The sequence below is a fragment of the Stegodyphus dumicola genome, chromosome 6, assembly GCF_044657685.1.
Source record: "Stegodyphus dumicola isolate Sdum_Otavi_A_Nest chromosome 6, ASM4465768v1".
In the NCBI taxonomy this organism is placed as follows: Eukaryota; Metazoa; Arthropoda; class Arachnida; order Araneae; family Eresidae; genus Stegodyphus; species Stegodyphus dumicola.
Genome location: NC_140773.1, coordinates 88,142,151 through 88,163,770, shown reverse-complemented (window position 1 = coordinate 88,163,770; position 21,620 = coordinate 88,142,151). Strand labels below are relative to the sequence as shown.

The 21,620-nt window shown below is 33.4% G+C and overlaps 1 protein-coding gene across 5 annotated transcripts in view; it reads right to left on the bottom strand.

Annotated features, from left to right (window-relative positions):
• LOC118203290 (cAMP-dependent protein kinase catalytic subunit alpha-like) overlaps positions 1 to 21,620 on the bottom strand; it is a 367,556-nt gene that overhangs the window by 264,030 nt on the left and 81,906 nt on the right. For 2 of the 5 annotated variants that reach the window (XM_085818645.1, XM_085818644.1), the window contains exon 2: positions 20,132 to 20,281. The exons of the other annotated variants lie outside the window; for them this stretch is intronic. The gene's annotated coding sequence lies outside the window, so the exon portion shown is untranslated. The remainder of the gene's footprint in view (positions 1 to 20,131; positions 20,282 to 21,620) is intronic. 5 annotated transcript variants of the gene reach the window in all.

Genomic DNA, 21,620 nt, shown 5'->3' with positions numbered 1-21,620 from the left:
ACAGGTACAAAACTATAAAATTTGCCAAAGTTGAGGATTTTAATGAACTTTTTGTTTAAGTGCACCTCTCCACCATTCCTTGCTGAGTTGTTTAAATAAAATACTCTACCTTCCTTCAGAAACTTCGCAACTGAATGTAGTACGTATCTGGGATGAATATTTCAGAAAGCAAGACTTATATCATCTTTTTCTAACACCTAAATATGAACAAATAAATAGACAGAAAGAAGAAATTATATTGTTATTAAATTTCATTGAAAACACTTTCGAGTACTTTGTTAGCAAATTTTTTAATAAAATTCAGCATTTTTATAAGCCCGTTTTATTTATTATTGTTAATTTTTAAAAGGGTTTAAATGCTTTGAGACACTGAAAAATGTAAGTTTTCTTAAACTGTGCGTAAAATATTTCATTTGCAAAATGAAATATATTCCAAGAAATAAATGCAAATTCCTTCCAGCCTTTTGGTGAAAAAAATACTTTTCTCCACTTTTGTATATATGTCGCCCAACCGTTATAGTGATGGTTAGCGTCTCTGTCTGCTGTGCCGAAGAGCCCGGGTTCGAATTCCGGAGAAGGCATGGATGTTTGTAAATGTATAGTGTCGATACGTCATGGCAACACTCTAAATATGCCGGAAGTCTCTAAATGTGTCTCTCTATAGCCGGAAGTCCTCCCATGTGGTTTGGTGGAAGGGGAAACCCTCGGACCTGTTCCCCCGGGCTGCTGTTCTTCGAAATTGGGGGCAAAACTGAACTCACACTGTCACTTGTAAGGTGCTCAAGGCTGTTGCCAACGAGAGGAGTGTGTTGCGCTCCTTGCCACGAGCAGTTTCGTGGGTTTGAGCTGATGTTACTGTCAGGCAAAAAAGCATAAGTAACAACAACAACATAAATGTAGAAGTCATTATATTGTAGGGTTTACTTTATTTTCCTAATAGTTATTTTCAGTTTGGAATAAGCCTAAACGTTTCGTTTCCCACCTACGTTTCCCTGCCCGAATGAGTTTTCAGGATTTCGATTTATGTAAATGAGACAGAAACGAGTATTTAAGCTGGAGTCTTGGTCACTTCCAAAGAAGAGAGTAAAAGAGCGCAGGTGAGAGTTTTCTGCCTTTCGGGCCACGTTATTCCTTCTAGTCTAAGTTATCTGTTTCCCGGGCCGTATTTTACGTATACCTGCTCGCCGGTGATCTCAAATAAGGGCAAAATCTGTTCGTTAATTCTGTGCAGCATCGACTGGTTTATTTTAGTTAGCATTACATTAGCTTTATTTTCTATCTTCAGTTAAAGCGCATGTGGAGGCTTTTGTAAGTTCGAGAAGGGGCCATCTGTTCTTTTATTTTGAGTTGGAATCAAGGGTAATTTAACCCTTCTTTGGCCTTCTTACTTAGTCCAAAGAAGGGTTAGAACTCAACGAATAATCACTACACAGTTCTTCAGGATTTTAGCCCTTAAAGAAATCCAATTTAGCTAGAAAATTACAATACATTCAAGCGATATTTACATAAATTTGGACAATTTTTTCTAATTCCTTTCGCACGCAGGCATCTCGTTGCTCTAATGCAGACGGGACAATTTGGGTACAGAAAGAAATATAAGGAGATGGTTAAACTTTTATCTCTAATTTAGAGATATTTTTCAGTTCAAAGAGCAATTTGCCCAGAAGGACTATTAATTTCGTTTTGGCATTTTACATTGATTCACTATAAATGTCGGTTCACTTTTCAAATTGTTGCCACTAAATATTAGAGCCCTAAATTATATTTAAAGAAATTAAATAATGAAGAATCTGCGTAAATGTGTTTATGTTTCTCGTATTGCAAATTTTGAATAACGTACGTTTCCACACGAATATGGGCATCTGGTAGCCCGAATTTGGAATATGTTTTATTACCTATTTCATATTTTGTAAAACTTTGATGAATATTTGATTAACAAACTTAACAATTTCAAAGCAATGGATGCACTGTACGAAAAGAAACCCTTTTTCTCCAGCGCGCGAGACAGTTCTAAAGATATGCTCATTTTAAATTCTAAAGATATGCTCATTTTAAAATTATTTTGCGATATTGCTGTTGAATTTAATTTTATGGTTTAAATGCGAAGAACATGATATTTAATAAATAAAGGTATCACACAAAACGTTAAAAAACGCCCCTTTGGGCGAAATGCAAAATCAAAAAGCTTTCAGATTTTCAGATTTTATTTATTTATATTTTGCATAGGGATTCGAAGTTTTATAACATGCCGCAGTCGCTAGGAGTGTGTTTGCTAACGTTTTTGCCGAATATACAACAGATTAATTTAAATGAAGAGAATGTATCAAATATAAACCAAGTTTTGTGATATCGGCGCTCTGGCCTTTCAGGTCTCCAAATCCAAATGTATGCCATACAGATTAGGCACAACGCAGAGAATGACTGAATGCTAGCTTCATTATCATTTACAATTAGTGAGAGTATCAACTGGCCTGAAGTATCTCATCAAAAGAGTAACAGGAGCTGAATGTAAAGTCTGGGGTTTATTTCATGAAGAGCATCTGTTTCTGCCGATAAGAAAGGTTAATAATATGACATTAATTTTAGAATTCAATAATAATCGCGTGAGATAATGTTACTCCCTCTGACACTGAACTCAAATGTTAGCAATTTCTGGCAGCTGCGAAGTTACGGTGAATTACACTTTCTGTGTTTAAAAAATGATTTGCTTTCTTTGCTATTTCAATAAAATATTGACATCTCCTTACATTAAAAATATCTTTCCAAAATTTATAGATGTTGCATCGACCTTTTTATCCTACGAAATACATACCTTCTAAAGTTTACTTTTATTTTAAAATTTGTTTAAATTTAAAGTTCGTAAAATGTTTAACCCGGATGACTTGTGCGTTGAACAATAATGCCTATCAGTTTTTATCGGATCGGATGTGCTTTGGCTTTAATTTAATTTAATTAATTGCATCTGACTTTATTGCATCTTCGTATACTGTTAATCCACTGATTAATCAACAGTGATCGTCAAATGATTTGGCAGGCACTGGTGTCTTTCGGTTTAATTTTACTTCAAAACTTAATCTAAAGTTACTGAACTACTTTGCAGTGGTGATCTGTGGACTGACTACCAATGACGCGTGAGCTGTATAAATCAGCAATAACAAACCGGCTTCGGTGCGCTTCGAATCAACTTTATTTTAAAAATCTCTCTTAGTTAACTATACCACTCCAGGCCGGACACTTATTAGTTGTCCAATAGTACCCCTAACCTGTACTTCACATGTGATAATTAGATTTAACCAACACCGGTGTCCTTTGATTTAATTTTGTAGTTTCAATTCAGTAACCCGCTATGGCGGTAAATCATCAGTGACAGAAAAGTTAGTTTAGGTCAATAATAAAGCTACAAGGAAGAGCTTCCAACTAGAATATTAAATTTTTCTGCGAATGGTACAGCTAAATTGGCTCATCTCAGAATACGAAATGATATAAATTAACCTGAGAAATCGTTGTAAACAGGTAATTAAAAATAAAAAAATACCAATGATTGCTGATTCAGCATTAATTTCTAAATTTCCAAACTTTCACAATTCCGATTCATGAGGTAATCAAATTTCGGAATTAAAAAATATTAAACGATAAATGAAACGAGAGAAACGAATAAACGTTTTTTATGTTGAATGAATGAATGTTTCTTATGTTGTATGAATGTTAGTTACCTTAATAGCTAATATGAGTTCCAAACAAGATTTAAATTTTGAAAGCTATGGCCAGAATGAAGGAAAATTCGAAACCTGTATCATTATTAGCCAAAGAGGCGTTAGACCAGAAGACCTATATTTTCGAAACGCGTCGAATTACTAAAAGCAATGAATCACTTTTCAAATTGTTGCCACTAAATATTATCGCGCTGTATTATACATAAAGAAATTAAATAATTGAGAATATGCTTGAATGTATGTATGTTTCTCGTATTGTGAAAAATAAAGATACCTACAGCCATCAAATTTTTAATAACGTAGTCCTCAATTCAAACATGGGCACCTGGAAGCCAAAATTTTGAATTTCGGGCTTATTTAAATACTTTGTAAATCTTTAACGAATTTTTGTTAAAAAACTGAAAAATTTCAAAGCGAGCAGTGCACTGTATACAGAAAAAAAAATTACCTCTAGCGCGCGAGACTCAATCGGAAATTATAAAGATATGTTTTTAAATATTTTTAGTTCAAATGTTCTTGAAACGCGTTTATGTGTGTAAAGGAGAAGACGGCTCTTTTGGGCATGATATAAAATATGAAAGCTTTCAGAAGTTTTGTGAAAGAGGTTTTTATATTACATTGGTTAAGAGTAATAAACATTTCAAGCGACTGTCAGTATGCTGATTACCGATTGAATATACAACATAAATGGGGTACGATGAGAATATAATCAACAAATAATATGGTTTATTACTGAGTTTATTAAATCAAAGAAACAGTTTGGTAAATTTAAATGACGACATTTTTGTAAAATTCAGAAGTTCAAATGCAACCAAAATCTACTTTTATGAAAGCATATATGAATATATAACAAGTAATGATAATTGATTTTAATGACGCGAAGGCAAATTTGGTGAACTTCAAAAAGATCGCATTGGCAGTATAGCACCATACTTATTATTTTTTTTTCAGAGTTTTATCTAGAGATTCAGAAGGTAATTTTAAATGGTATTTCTCATTGTAACTGTGCACATTGTGTATAATATCTTTGCAATTAGGCACTTTACACTCATGTCCATGAATTAAGGATAATTCGGAGTCACGCGGAAATCGAACACTAAAATAAATATATCACCTGTAAAATCACTACACACATCTTCAAGAATCATATGCAAATTTCAGGAAGTAACCAGATGACACCGATGGTACGTCACAATGACGAGAGTGTAAGAGAGTGATATATAAGGAATACAGGCAAAGGAAGTAAAATTGTTCGCAGGCGCTTTATAAGCATTTCAGTGCAATAACCGAATAGTTATGACACAAAGGACGCATTTGGATGATTTTTTACGTGGTAGAATTATCGGCCGTCTGGAATGTGGGCGTACCCAACTGGAAATATCAGACGAACTAGAAATTGCCCAGAGTGTCATCTCCAGGCTTTGGCAACGATTCCAAGATGATGGTAATGTGAGTAGACGTTACAGCACAGGTGGCCCCAGAGTTACAACGCCGAATGAGGACCGGTATTTGGCAGTTACTGCCAAAAGAAGCAGGCAGAGCACAGCCTTAGACCTGTCTCGTCAGCTCTCTTCAGCCACTGGTACGACAATTTCAAGGCAGACCGTGTACAGATGCTTAGGGCAGATCGGTCTATATGCTCGTAGACCTGTCAGATGCGTTCCACTTACTGCAACTCACTGTCGCCTGCGGTTATCCTGGAGTAGAGAGCATGCATTGTGGACACCGCAACAGTGGGCTTGTGTAATGTTTACCGACGAGTCCAGGTTTAGTTTGCAGTCTGATTCTCGCCGGACTTTCATATGGAGAGCTCCAGGTACCCGTTACCACCAAGAAAACATCATTGAACGACACCGTTACGGTGGTGCAGGAGTGCTCGTTTGGGGTGGAATTATTCTGGGTTCCAGAACTGACCTGCATGTTCAAATTGGAACCATGACAAGCCAAATCTATCGGGACGTCATTCTGGAACAACATATACGTTTGTTTCGGGGCGCCATGGGCGCACTGTTTATGGATGACAACGCCCGTCCTTACCGTGCAAACATCGTAAGCGAATGCCTTCAATCGGAGGATATTATCCGTATGGACTGGCTAGCATCCTCACCGGACTTGAATCCAGTAGAGCATGTGTGGGACATACTTGGCCGGCGAGTTGCAGCCCGTCAACGACCTCCTACATGTCTACCGGAACTTCGGAGAGCATTGCTTTTTGAGTGGTGTAATATCCCCCAAGATCAGATCGATAATTTGATACTCAGCATGCCTAGGCGTTGTACGGACTCTATTGCATCGTTTTGGAGACATATAATGTATTAACAATCCTACCAACCATGTAATATTGGTTTTTTGTAAATAGTTTTTTTTTTTTTTTTTTTTTTTTTTTTTGTAATTTGCTCTAGGGAGAAAAAATCGCTAATTTTTTTAATAATATCAAACATATAGCATCTTTTTTTGCTCTTTACCTTTTGTTTAATAAATAAGCTTTACAAATAAGTCAAATTTGTATTGCTTCTAACTCTTCCTTTGCCTGATTTTGCATTATCCTTAATTTATGGACATGAGTGTATTTTCAAAATAATTTGACTTCTTATGTTTAAAGACTCTCTTTGTAAGCAGAGTTTAGTAGACTACAATATAATCCCTTCTGTTCTTGAACTTTCGGATCAATAATAGTTTACAATAATTCCTGGAGCTTTTGGGCAAAGATTTAAAAAAAAATATATCAACTCTTTAGTTAAAATAGAAGAATGAATTTCTTCTATTTTGAAAAAAATTAAAGAAAATTTTCTGCTATTAGCAAAATTGTACAAGAAATGTCGTTTTAAAACATATAGCATTATATTCTTTTCTCTCGAAAAACAAAATGTTTTTCCTTTTTCCGCTATATAACCAAACATCAAAATTCGACTAAAAATCTTAAAACTCGATGAAAATACAAAATCTAATCTTCTGAGTCTCCAATTCAATAAAAACAATAAAATTCTTTGACTGGCATACTTTTTCCCTTTTCGAGGTACATTTCAATTACGTTAGGCAGGCGGAGGATCATGCTATCCAATCTCCACTTCACATTTCTTATTCAGTTACTTTTTTCTTGTTTCTACTCTTCTCGCGTGCTTTATACCAATAATTCCCTTTAAGTCTTACCTTAACCTCAGAAATCCTCTTTTGTAGTTGTCATGACAACATGAAGGTGGCGCATTTCGCGTAAACTACACTCTAAATGTTTCATTTTATATGACGATCGATTCCCTTGCGAATAAGTAAAGACTACGAAAACGAATTTCAACGATTTGGAACAAAATTATTCGTTTCTAAACAACATCCATGAGCATTAGAGAAGATTTAATATCGCTCCGTTGTATATTAAATGAGGAAGATCTGGGAGGGCAAGCTTTGGTTTGGGGGGGGGCAGAGAAGATCGCAGCAAATATATACTTATTGAACCTAGAATTAAGTGGAATAAAAATTCCTCCATTCATGGAAAAATGGTAACTTCCAGCAGCATTATTGACAAAGTCAACCTTATTAGAGTCTCAAGGACCACAGCGTTAATCGTGCTTAAGTGTTCGTCGACTTGAGAATTTGTTAATATAACTATGAATTTTTGGAGAACTATCATTTTTTCTGTAAGCGTTAATTTTGCACAGAACAAATTTCGTAGTAAAAGGCGTCAATCAGTTATTTAAAAAAAGCATTTATTTGCAGTAAGTGTTTATTTACATATGAAATTTGACTATTCACATAGGATTAGGAATCGAAGATGTTTATTTTTCTTGCGTAAATACCTCTTTTCTGTTTCACAATTACATAAAATATGCATCTTATAATTTAGCTCCCAGAAAACCGAAATTCGAGGAAGGGTAAAAGCAACTTTATAACTGTTTCGGTATGAATACCATCTCCATTATGTCTTCGAAGCTTCATTTTTTTTATGCTTCCTCCATTGTTCCTTCGAACGCTTTATGTGCTCTGTATTCGTATCACTTTGTAGTATATATTTATAGTATTTGTGGATGATTTCATGGAAATGGACTACTGGAATGCTCTTTTGTTCTTAAGTTACAAATTTCTGAAGTCAAGTTTCGATCTTTTAATAACAAGGTTGTAGAGTCTTGCCTTCTTTGGAAGCATAAACTAAAAGAAGACTCAAGCTGAACCTAAGCGACTTACCGCTATGTCCAATAGTCAGACACAGAATGTAAGAAGGAAGAAAAATACTTTTAATTAGAACTCAGTAAATTAACAGAAGGCACTTCTTGTGTTTACAAAACCAGCCAGCATTTATGGCGTACCTAAAAAATACTGAATTTAGTTTAAACTTAACTAAGTTGTAAATTAGGCAAAGGCTACATAGAATAAATAATACCCAGTTGATTCAAACCTAATACTTGCAGGACTAAAGAAATTATTTTTGCATATTTCACTAGATGCCAAATTTAGATGGTATGAGTATTATTAATAACCGTTACATTTTTCTTTGCAATAAAAAAATTGGCAATCATTAGTTAATTAATTAGTTAAATTTAACTAATCTAGCATTTTCTGGCTTAACGCAATGTGTTCGATTACAGAGTCGATACGTTCTGTTTGTGTAGAAAAAGAAGCCCATTTCTTTCAACTTTCGGTAAAATTAATCATCAATATTTTTTCCAATCAAAAATAATCACCAGCATTATGGTTACACGTAGTTTTGAACAGCGAAATGTCTCTGAACGAGGAGAATATCTCTTAGATGGTTACTGGTTTATCTTTATAAGCTTCGTAATAGTTATGGTTTGTTTCAAAGCATTGAAACTGTTTGTTAGCTGAGATTTCAATCAAATCCTTACTCTTTTAGATGTGTAGCCTTTTAATTCCCAACTTCAGAATTGTGATACTTGATTCAGAACTTAGAAGAGTCAAATGATTTGGTAAAGTCAGATGATTTAAAGTCTTCTTTCGTTGCTCTTTTAAGTTGCTCTTTTGGGAATCGTTGCTCTTTTGGGAATAAAAAAAATATATTATGACAAACGAGAAAGGGAAAATTGATTAGAAGCATAAAATGTTGGAGAGAACACCAGAAAGAAGTTTCAATAAACTGAATGTCCATTTGTCAATTTCAACTGTCAGTTTCAATAACCTGAATGCTTGTGTATGTTGGCTCTATTCTACATAGTAAATAAATCCTAAACGCATCACTGTAGATTACTTTACCCATCTGCAGCTGCAATCAATCCTACAGCAACTTTAAAGCCAAACTTACAATTGATATGCTACTCTAATATAAAATTTTTAGAGACATTCCAGAAGACGAGTTTATTGATGAATGCAGACATTTCCACAAATAACTTCTTACAGTTGTTAGTCAAATCAAACATTTTGTTGCCATACAGAGTCTTAAAGCAATAACATTCTGTCGCAAAGGCAGTTATTCGAAGCCTTCATAGTTCCATTAATAGCTTTCAATACTGAGAAATATTTTAGTACCTATAACATATCTAGTTATCTATATAAGTATCTAAATAATCTAGTTCGCTCGCATGCATTTTACCTGTGGAGCTGGGACTGAAATGGAGCAGCTATTCGAAAGAAGGTACAGATAACAATTTCCTTTCAGCAACTACTCAGGTTTTGCCCGCAGCTGCTTAAATAAGTTGCATATCGACGAGCTTTGCGTTCGTATAACGATGCATACCATTCGAAGTCGCCCAGAGAATGACGGTTTATATAGCCGATAGCTTTTGCTTACCACTGAACTGCGCCTTGTGCCATTTCAATGCATAGTTTCCAAAAACACATTTCATTACAAAATCCGCTTATTTTGGATCTACTTATCCTTACATTTTGACAGGTGTTTTTGATTTTCTCTGTATATAATGTACATATAATATATAACTGAGAAAGTAAAATTATGTATACACGAATATTAGAGTATAAAAGGTAATCATACAAATCTGTCCACCAGCAGCTGAAGAAGTTACTGAACACTTGTAGTTGGATCCGGGCTTAAATCTCGGCAAGGGGCTTCTACATAGAAGGTTTCGTGTTTATTAATCTACATGTGAGGTTTCGTGTTACGTGTAACATGAATATGAGTCAGATTTTATTAGAAAGTCTTTTAAAAAGGCATCCTTCCCTTGCATAGATAGCTCCCAGCCATTTGCCATAAGTAATCATGTTCGACATCGGATATAAAATAAGATCTTTTAGACAGCAATAAAAAATCATACCCAGAAAGAATAAACGAAAACATAAACAAGCATAAGAAAACGAGAATACCTATTCAAAAGAAATCAACTCATGAAGGGACATGGAGACTTACTTACCTGAATCTAACAAACACAGAATAAATAAACTGGGAAGGAAGTGAAAGAGTTAAAGAATATAACATTATAAAAATCGTATTGAAATGCTGTAGGTAATATAATGAAACACTAAGATGTCAAATGCTGATAATGTCACATATTTTATTTACTTTTATGAGCAAATTTGTAAAAGTCTCATAATATCAGATTAATTAGCAACAGCACAACTTCGACAACTTGATCATCAGAAAGAAAACATTCAGTTGTGAAGCGTAATTAGAAACCATCTAAATCTGGTTACCGTCTTTAAATAGCGTATTGGACATGTGGCAAGTGACAGATGACAGAAGATGGGAATACCTGGTGTCTAACATAGTTAATCAGGAATTTATCTCAGGCCTTCCTCTATCTAAAGTTACTGATCCTCCCGTGCGATCCCCTAAGATACCCATCTTGAATTTGTTATTATATTAAATTAATTATGCATGAAAAGACCGACAGAAAATCTGCCTATATACAATAGTTTTTATGGGTACATAAGTATATCCAATAGAATTCATATGGCAATAAATAACATATAAAAAGTACACTACATAATACACTACATAATATGACACAGAGGTTTAACAAAGCAGGAGGTCTTAAGTTCAAATTACTACTTCTGATTCTCATCCCTACTAAAGCTTCTGGAAGAACTGGAAGCACCTTTATTGTGGTTGGCTGGAACACGTCCCATAGAGAAGGTAGGTTTCTTCTAAGCAAAAGAAATGCGTATGAAGATTTACATGGTTGAATTACTCAGGCTGAATTTGACTTCGACAGCTCACGTCGCCTACCCAGATCGATGATGAGACCCTTGCCGACTTTGGGCACCAGATGAAGATGTCCAAAGTCGAAGATGTACAAGTTGAAATCTTAAGCGCAGCTTGAGTTTTTCAAACTCTTTTAGCATATCAATCAGTTAAAAAGTTCATTTAACATGGGATAAAAGTCTAAAATCTTTGCTATTGTAATTTGCTTTGTTTTCATGTATCAAAGATGCTTATCAATTTTATGTCAGTTCTACTACTGAAATTCTACTCTTATCAATTTTCTGACAGTTCCTAGGTTCTTATGTCTATATCTGTCTCCTGCCCCCTGATCAGTATAGCGATTAACGATACTGGCTGCAGTGTTGTAATTCAAATTCCCGAGAAGTCATAGATATTAACTTAGAACACTACTAGCGAGGCGATAGTTCAATCCAGCGGTTTGGAGTAGGAGGAAATTGGTGACAGATCTGTTCTACCCCGACCAATTTTGCCATCAAAAATTGAAGCGAAGTTGTACAGTTAGGACTTTGGGATTATAGCTATACAGCCAGTGGTGAAATTCTGGCGTTCCATTCACTTCTTACTTGTATATACCTCCTCGAATTATATTTCATAATGCAACTGTCACAAATTACAATCAGTTCCTGCATATTGTATGAAACGAGACAGGCCATACTTTGTACTATCCCTTAAAATTCCATTTCATACCCTTAGTGGGAGTATAAGGACTAGGAATACCTTTTCTAATAGGTATTCTCAATCGCACACATACAGTGTTATTTAAAATTACGCCTATTCCTCATCCTTGCATCTGTTCTTTCTCCGTTGTAAAATACATACTCACCTTCATTTACACTGCAGTAATGGTTTCCATAGTGTGAGTAGGGAAGAAACTTTTAACAGGGTGCACAAATAGCTTTTAAATACTTTTTAAAATTCTATAATTATAAATATTTATGCGTTATTGCTCATTAATTTTGAATTATCAATTAATTGTTTAGTCTCTATATTATATTGTTTATTATAATTTCATTATTATATATTTTCTCAAGAAATCTCCTTTTTCGTTCCTCATTATTTCAGAAAAATTATACGTAAATCGCGGCAAATCGCAGCTATACACATGTATACATACACATCGCAACTATACACATACGTTGCGGCAAATCGCAACTATACACATGTAAATCGTGAGACAGTAAAGTTTTGGGAAAACAGAAATATGCCTTAGTTCTTTAATACTATAACAGATAAGTCCGTAAATTGCTTTTTCTTTTGACACACATATCTTGAATGATGCGAGTGGATGATATTTGTACGGAAACCAAAACATGGCAAAATGTGCCTTTTAGAGTATTATTATCTATTTCTAGGGTAGGATTTTTCGGATTTTCATTTCGTTGTTGTAAATTTCACCTGGAGAAGCAAGATGTTGTTTTATTGCGGATTTTTGATCTATAAATAACAGTACAATCATATCGAGACCTGGAAGCCTATTAGCCAAAAGAAATTGGGAAAAGAGTTCAGATATTCGAAGTTCTATAATATTGACTCTAGCCGCGAAAGCAAACTGCTTGTAATATATTTCGCCGTTCGATTCAACTTATTTCGTGCACTTGCTGAAAACTTCAAGATAGACAATAAAAGAACGACATTTTGTCATTTTTATTTCTAAAAGTTAATGATTGCTTAGAAGTAAATATTTCTCCTGTCACACTTCTTAGAAGTCAGCCTTTTCTCTGTTTTTGTTGCTCTCTTGGAGCTGAAAATATAGGAAAAAATTGACGCTTTTATAGCTGAAAGGTATATTAGAGACAAAATTGACAGAAAGAGTTCCCTAGCCAGAAGCTCAAAGTTTTCTTCAGATACTATTGAATTTATGGCATCTGGCTCAAGTCTGAAAACGTTTCTACATTACTTTGCCTTTTCACAATATGGAGCAAAACATCATCTGGCAAGCGAAATAAATTAGCCTTAGGGAATAGACAGGAAGTTTTGAAAAGGGATATAAAAGTAATCTAATTTCTTGAGTGCATCTGGCAAAGTATCTTCGAATTTTCCTTTTCTTATTTTAAAAATACTCGTTTAAACGTAGATGGGACAGGAAAGAATATTATGGTATTACGGTGATTTGTGAATTTTATAGAAGCTAGGATTTGAGCTAAAGTTTGATTTGAGCTACGAGTTTTTGCTCGTAAAGACAATTTTAGGGCTTACAATTAACTGTGTGAGTTACGAATATTTACATCAATGGATACATAATAGTCATGAAAGTAAATAAAATTATATAACCATTTAAACATTAGAAAATAAAACTGGAAGCTGTTAAAATTCGTCAATGTTTTTTTATGCGTAATTTACTAGGTATAGCTTATATCTATACTTTCTGCAGTTAATTTAAGTGATAGTTTATTCATAGTTCAGAAACTGTGCGTTTAATTAATCATTTATAACTTATGTGTAGTCAAATGGCTTTAAATTTATAAACTTAAGTTTTGCACATGAAAAAATTACTGAAACAAATGCCCTGTGAACACGCAGAGTTGGAATGCTTAAAGTTAGCATCGACCTCAAAGTTTTCTTCACCCTACAAAGGATTGATAATGCTACAAAAATTCTCATTTTTATATGCAATTTAATTTCGGAGCATGAAAGCCTCACTTTACAAAAAATTCGGTTCACAAAAAAGAACCACGACCCTATCCTGGACAAAATTATGATCAGACTGGGTTTCAGGCAACCATATTGAGCTCTTTGATCCTAGGATTTTTTTATGCATGATATTGTGTCTCTAGGCAAAATTATGGATTACGAAGTTAACAATAAAAGCGTAATATCTTCATAAAAAAAAGAAAAATCTAATCCGCGATCCTGATTCTCTGATCGTGTACTTTGTCAAAGTGGGATACGTTTTCAAGTAATGATATCTCCCTGATAAAGTAATAACGTAAGCATTTTCAATGACAGTGCCAGTTCTCACTTTTAAAACATTTTAAAACATAAGTAAAAAGTCACATTGAAGATATTTTGAGTGAGATGAAGGTCCACTGAGTCTGAAAGTCAAGAGATGCTTAGCGATAAAGAAAGTATAAAAGAACATCTGCCTTAATTAAGTTACCTGCCTTACTTAAAGACAGTTACTTTGTCTTTTTACGGAAGGAAATTTCGCATCCGATCAATAATATCTTCCAAATCACTTTACGCTTAAGCCATTTCCTTTATATATTTTCGTTCGTTCAGATGTAGTAAAATTAAGTTTCGTTTATTTCATCTGTTTAATATTGTATTTATGTTTTTTAAGTTATTTCCATCGGTTTTGGGTATATAAGTTTTATAACCAGGACTGTGGAGTCAGTAGGGAAAATAACCGACTCCGACTCCTGGAATTTTAAAGACTCCGACTCTGACTTCGACTCCCTCATATATATGTTAACATATACACATGGGTTACAGATTACTGTTTTTTAATAAAAGAAGTAATAGATGTTGCGGGGAAAAGTGATGCATAGCAAATTTTTTATATTAATTAGCATTTATTATGAAATGGAAAAACTGGCATTAGTATGTAGGGTTTATATTTATTTTAACTAACATTTATTTTAAGTTTAAACTATCTTTCCTGTCAAGCCTTACTTTCCCCTGGAACTGCCAATGCCAGAATATGTAAATTTTAGTAGAACGCGCAAGGATTCAAATTATCAGCGGAAGTATTCTGATTTAAATAGAAGGAAACAAGTTCGGTGTGAGAGATTTTCTTACTTAGCGAGCGCGGAGGTAGTTAGCGAGAATTGAAGAACCCCGCGTTGCGGCCTCTGTGCTTGGCGGGAAGTAGTGGAAATTGTTCCAGTGAGCTTCAAGTCTGCTAAATTAGCAGCGGTATTGTAAAACACGGTGAGTTAGTTATTTTAGAGAGCCTCGTAGTTAGAATCTTGTCTTTACTTTCTTTTCAGGTTATTATTTTTATTTTGACTGCCAAGTGGGCACAGTCTGTAAGCGTCAAGAGAACGCAATTGTAATTTATTACGTTGAATAAAAAGGGACTTAAACCCTTCACAAGCTTCTATCTTTTATACAAGTTTTCACAGTCACCTCTACTCACGTTATAAGTAATTTCTCAGAAACAGTATAATTTCGGCAAGGTCTTCTTTGTTAGAGGACCATAGATCCTATTTGAACTAAGAAGAGTCTTTTCACATTGACGTGAGTAAGAGGAAGAGCTGTTACCGTAAGGGCTACTTCCTTTAACTTTTCAGGATAGATTTTTATAAGTTCTAAAAGAGGTGTCTTGCAAGAGCAATCATAGTTCTCTATTTCTTCAAAGGCCTTGTATAAATCTTGTTTGCATTTTTTCATTTTTATATCTAAAGGCTCTTGGTTCTTTATTTTCATTCGCTTTGCCTTAGTTATTTCAATATTATTCAAATATTTCTCTAAATCTAATTCATCACTGGAAGAGGTTGATAGAGACTCAGTTATAATGTCTTCATTTTGACTGTCCTGATTTGAATACTCCAGTTGTTTTGAGAATAATTTCATTCTTAATGAAAGTTGACATATGGCTTTCTTTGCCTTTTTTAATTTGTTCGTCATTTGACAAAATTCGGCGTTTTGGATCTACATATATTGAATCCAGCAAGATCTTATTGTCTAGCAAACTAGTTTCTCTTTTCTTCATTGAAAAAATGATTCCTTCTGTAATAAACCCTCCATTTCAGAAAGACTAAACATCACATTCTTCAATTCTCGCCTCTTGTTAATTCTTCAGATTGTAGACTTTTTGTGGCTATATACGGTGTAGTAAGAAGAGTTTCCAATTCTGCAAAATCATTCCACAGTCTTTCTGTTAGTGAAACATTAAGGTTATCTACATCTTCTAACATTCTCGCCTCCTGTTAATTCTTCAGGTTGTAGCTTTTTTGCGGCTATATACGGTGTTGAAAGAAGAATTCCCATTTCTGCAAGATCATTCCACAGTCTTTCTGTTAGTGAAACATTAGGGTTATCTACATCTTCTGAAAAGCGTCTTAATTCTAACAACCACCATATCATCAAATATGTACTTCTCCATCGCGTTGTTCGATTAATAGCTCCTTTTACTACTCGCTTTGTAAGAACGGCATCAATTTTGGGAGTTATTGCTGCTATTGCTGCTTACCTAAATTTACCAGTAAGATTTGTAACTAAATGAATCAGTTTAATCATTAATCGCATATGCCACGTCCATCCTGCTCCCTTATATTTATTTATTAAGATGTCAATAAAATAGAAAATAACAATTTATTAATGCATACAGTCCATAAATAAAAATATTAACTCAGTTTTTCATTATATTGTTTTTCAATTCACTTTAATTTCATTTCAAATTCAAACTGTCCAACAAAAACTGGAGTCGGAGTCGAATTGTATTTAGCGACTCCAACTCCTTTTATCCAAAAATCTACCCAACTCCGATTCGAAGTCCATTACTCCAACTCCATAGCCTTGTTTAAAACAGTTAATTTTAATTTTAAAACCCTTTCTTTTCAATTTTTTCTCACTTACATTTCCCTACCAGAAGGAGTTTTTAGAAGCGCGTTGAATGCAAATGAGTTAGAAGAAGTAATTAAAGTTCAACTTACTTAGAGAGAGTGCTTAGGAGCCCTTAGTGGCGCGTGTTTGCCTCTTGCCTACTTTATTCTTGAATCTACTACATTCGACCGTATTGTACGCGTCTGTTGATAATCGCCGGTTAGGTTAATATAAGGGCTTCGGCTAAGTCTATTTAGTTTAGTATTAGATTAGTATTTTATTTTCTTATCCTGATTTAAAAGCCCAAGTGGAGGCTTTCCTGTAACCCCGAGAAGGAGGTCATCTGTTATTATTTCTTTAAGGGAATAAGAGGGTATTTTAACGCTTCTCTAATCTCAGTAGTAACTACTTGAACTCAGAGATAATTCCCTAATTAGTTTACTAGGTTCCTCGACATTATATCTATACAAAGTATTGAGGAACATTTAACACATGTCCCTATACATAGTCTACGAAATCACTAATTCAGAACAGTGAGGGAACTGACAATTTTCTTCTTGACTGGGTTCACTGATATCATCTTTATCAAACAACTGTTTTGAGAACAATTATACAATAAATAATGACGCTCTAATTTACTTATTTAAACTTAAAGCGAGATAAATAAAAAATTGCCATCTAAATACTCTAGATTAAGGTCCGATATTGAAAAGATTATATAACTTTAAAATCTCAAAAAGAAAAAAAAATTGAAACGGAAGTGCTAGCTGATTTGTATGTACAGATTTCAGTTAAACACCGAATCAATTTTAAGCTAAGTAGTTGCGATGAACCTCCTAGTTTAAGAGTTGGTTTTCCAGAAATTAAAAATAGGAAATATAAACTTATATATTTAATTAAGATAGTTATTTACGTGTATTTAATTATATTCAATTCTCATTTTTAATTAAATACGAGACAACGAATTTTTATGCTTCATTTTACTCATATTTACAACCTCCTCAAAATAGCAGAATGAAGTGATAGAAAAAATATCTATGATTTTATTTCTTCGTAAATTAATATTACATTGAGATTTTATGCTTTTAAATAAAGAAAAGACAACTATTCAAACTGTTACTATACATTTTTACTGGATCGACATTGTTTACTGGAAAACAATAAATACCTCGAAGACATCTCCTTCGAGATGTTTGAAAAACAAATTATTATTTTCAAAAGTGTAACCCAACGGCTTTCAAGCTTGTGGTCACCGCAAGACAGAGTTAGAAAATGGTAAATGGCAACAGTAAGAAAAATAATTTTAAAATAACAGTATAAGTATAAACAAACATTTAAGTTTTTAAACTAACAATTAAGTTTTTAAACTTTTAAAACGTATAAGTATAAACAACGTTTTAAAAGATGTTGGAGGAGTCAGACAGTGAAGAATAAGCGTTAACGACGGGAGAAAAGTTCTGGGGATGTTTTATCTCGAACTTGAAGCTTCTATACGGTGATTCTTTCTTTTATATTGTGAAGGAATTTTAGCAATAAAGTTTTCTATTATAGTAACAACACAAATAGCTTCATTTTAATACTAGTTTCAAAGGAGAAGGAAAAAATATTTAAGAAGCCAACAGTGCTCGGAGTTTGGTTATAGAACTAAGTTTTACTGAAGCTATTAGGTCAATAATGAGTAAGCTATATTATACGTATTTATAATCGCATGCTGCTTGATATTCTGGAAAACAAATTACTTTTCACTCTTTTAATACCTGAAACAAATAATTTTGTATTAACTACATATATTATTGTAATTTTTCGCTTAGGATATTAAATTCTTTAATAGCTTCAAGTCTTCCAAATAAGAAATAATAATTCTCACCAACAATCTAAATAAGAAATAATAATACTACCAACATTCTAAATAAGAAATAATAATTTTCCCAACATACTAAATATGAAAAACTAATTCTTCTATCATTCTAAATTAAAAGATTAAAAAAAAATTAGATTAAAACATCATTAACAGACTGATATTTTAAGTTATTTGAAAATTCATAATTACAACGGATTTAAGTAGCTTCTTAATAAATGTATAGTAGAACTCCAAATATCTGCTTTCAAAAGATATCGAATTCCATTTGTCCAGATTCGCTCTTACTTTAAGGCCTAATGGAGTTAATTTATTAATTATATAGACACGAGTTTAATTTTCCTCCTCTGATTTGTTCAATGCAAAAACTAATCACCGTAGCACAGATTTTAAGGAACAACTAAATTAATTTGCAAAAATATGTGCAACGATAGTTAACAAATATATAGTCCATAAACATTAATGTAAAAAATGTTTGCAGACTGTTATATGGTCTACCCGTTTTTGCTTATTTAGTATCGAATAAATTCCTTTTACGTCAATAAAACTATAGATTTTTGATATTAAAAACGAGTTTAGCGATATTTTTACAAAATATATGGATCATTACATTCTTTGATATCTTGTTAGCATGATTACATCATACACGTGAATTAGCAAATGTTGTTACGAATTCTTTAATTTATCTTAAACGCGGGGTTTAGTAAATAGCAGTTTCATAAGTGTTGTCATTCAGTGTGATATAAATTTTCGAATTTATCTTTCTGATTATAAGTGCTCAAGAACTAAGAAATCAAAAGCAACAAAAGTACTTACTAAAAGCGTAATGTGTATTAAATTTCAATAATATAGCTAATTGACACAAATTATAATACGTTTAATCTATAACAGATCCATCTCACAATTTTTATGAAAATCAGTGCACATTTTTCATTACGGAAAACAATTAAAAATATTTCTAGCATCAGATAAAGTATATCTCCGTACAGAATAATTTAGTTTTTAGTTCTTGCGTCTTTAGCTGAGTATTTTCATGTTTTTGTAAATTTTTGATTAACTTTACATTAAAAGGGCTTATGTATTTAAGTAAATAAAGAAACATCGAAGGCATTTTTAAAGTTTTATGGAGAAAGAATGGATTTTATTTTGGATCAACAAAATAAAATAATATAAGTACACAACGTTTTCAGGAATAACACTATATATAAAATATACAAAACTCCTTTTATTGCAATGCTTTAAATATATTTTTAAAGTTTACTTTAAATGTACTTTTTAAATTTGCTTAAAAAGTGCTTTAAATACATATTACAGAAAAAATAAACACTTGTTATTGCGACTTTACGAGTATCCACATGGCTCAGCAGTACTGACATACGAAGTTTTGCTGATGCGTCTGGAAGAGCAGAAGTATCGCCAGATCACTACGTCTATCAAAATGTGCTCTCACAAACACCACTCACCTACGTGAGTGCTTCAGTAATGCGAACACTAACAGACTTTGTTATTATACAAAATCGTATGCATGCAGACAAAATATGTCAAACTATATTATAGCTCTAAGATAGGACATCTGCCAGGTCATCTAGATTTTCACTCAGTAAAGTACCCCCATTTTAGTCAACAAAACAACACACGTTAGAGCTACGGCGCATTCCGTGCGCAATCTGCACGCTTAGTGCAATATAGTATGATCATGCAAATTACAATGAACAGGAAACCGCGAACTTAAGCAAACTAGTATGCACATAATGTTAATTTAAGTTGTTCCATGCTCTATTCATACAAAACTATTATGTGGAACTATCAAACTAGTGCAAAGACTTTCCAGGTTTTACTGCATCTACAGCACCATATTACATGTCTCCTTAGCATTCTTGACATTTGTAACATACCACTCCGTATCATTTTTATAATTAGTATTGAAGTACAAACTAGCTGTTTTTATACTCAAATATCATGCTTGTAGTCTACTCATTGTATTTGCGTAGTCTTCTAAACTCCCGAAACTCCCTGCTGCGTCTAGCCGGAGGAGGGCGTGGGACGTATATCTGCTTCGTCTCTTAAGTCTCCGGATGTCCCCGTCTCCTGTCACCTGCTCTTAAAACAAAATAGATTGAAGGGCATCAGAACGCAAAATTTTATTTCCTTAGAAAGTTCACAAGTTACAAAAATCATAGATGAATATTACTAGATTGGGTATAAAAACTCATATTTAATATTATAACTATTTTAGTAAAAAATGCTTGCACTAGTAAATGATTTTTTAAATTAAAAATTCTCCAATAGTTTTCGAATAGCAAAGTTGTTAGTTTTTAGAATTTCATAATTATTAGGCATAAGATTAAGATAAATTGATCCAAAATCGATTTTTTTTAATAGCGGACACATGTCATCATAGACGTTGGAATCTACTAATAGGCCAGCAGCGGTGGTCTAGAGGCACCTAATATGTGGACTACCTTTGCCTCCTATGAAGGGACAGACAGTTACAACCCTGCCTTCTCCGGGATTCGAACGCAGGACCTTCGGTATCGCAGTCGGCTCCACTCTAACCACTATATTGTCTCGGCAACAAAAATCGAAACGTTTCAGTCTCAACAACTGAGTAAATAAAGCATTTCGAATAACTGAACGAAGATGATTAGATCTTTCCAAATGAGTGTTTCGTGTAACTGCGTCTATTTTTGTGCCATCTGTTACTAAAATTCAAGAAGACAAGATGAGAAAGTGAAGGAATAAAAATATAAACATTCTGTCACACGCATAGAATGCTGAGCCGAAAAATAAAAGAAGAACCGAGATTTGGCACATAAAGAGTTGACAGTGAATTACAAGGGCACCTAAAAGTTACTCGAGCTATTGTTCCTTATGTAAAGATAGTGAACTTTACATCTGAAGTCCTTGCCCCATTTAACTCCGTATGTATGGCATCACAAAGTTAAATCAATAACTTCTTGTTATTTAAGAGATAAATTTATCCTTCCTTTGATGAAACTATTCTTTATTTAAAAATATTAAGGAGGAAAATGTAACCGAAATGTTATATAAGGTATATTATAACTCTGCAATGTAGAAAACTAAAGCTTAGATTATTTCCTTTCAAATTTATACCTTCAACTATATTTCCGCTTTTCTTCCGCTATAGTAAATAATGTTTCAAGAAAAATTTAAGTTTTATGAATAATCTGAAGAATCAATTTGATACGATTAGCGTAGTTACAATATGCCATTGGAAAGTCGATAAATATTCCAATTTCCAAACAATGCATTTAGAGGGCATGTGGTAAACTATAATCAGATAAAAATAAAATTAACACTACCGACGAGCAGAGTTTGCCAGAAATTCTGAATGGGAAATATTAAATATACGATTATGAAATTTTATTGCGGATCAAAGACATCAACTCCATGATTTTACATGTGGAAGCATTACAGG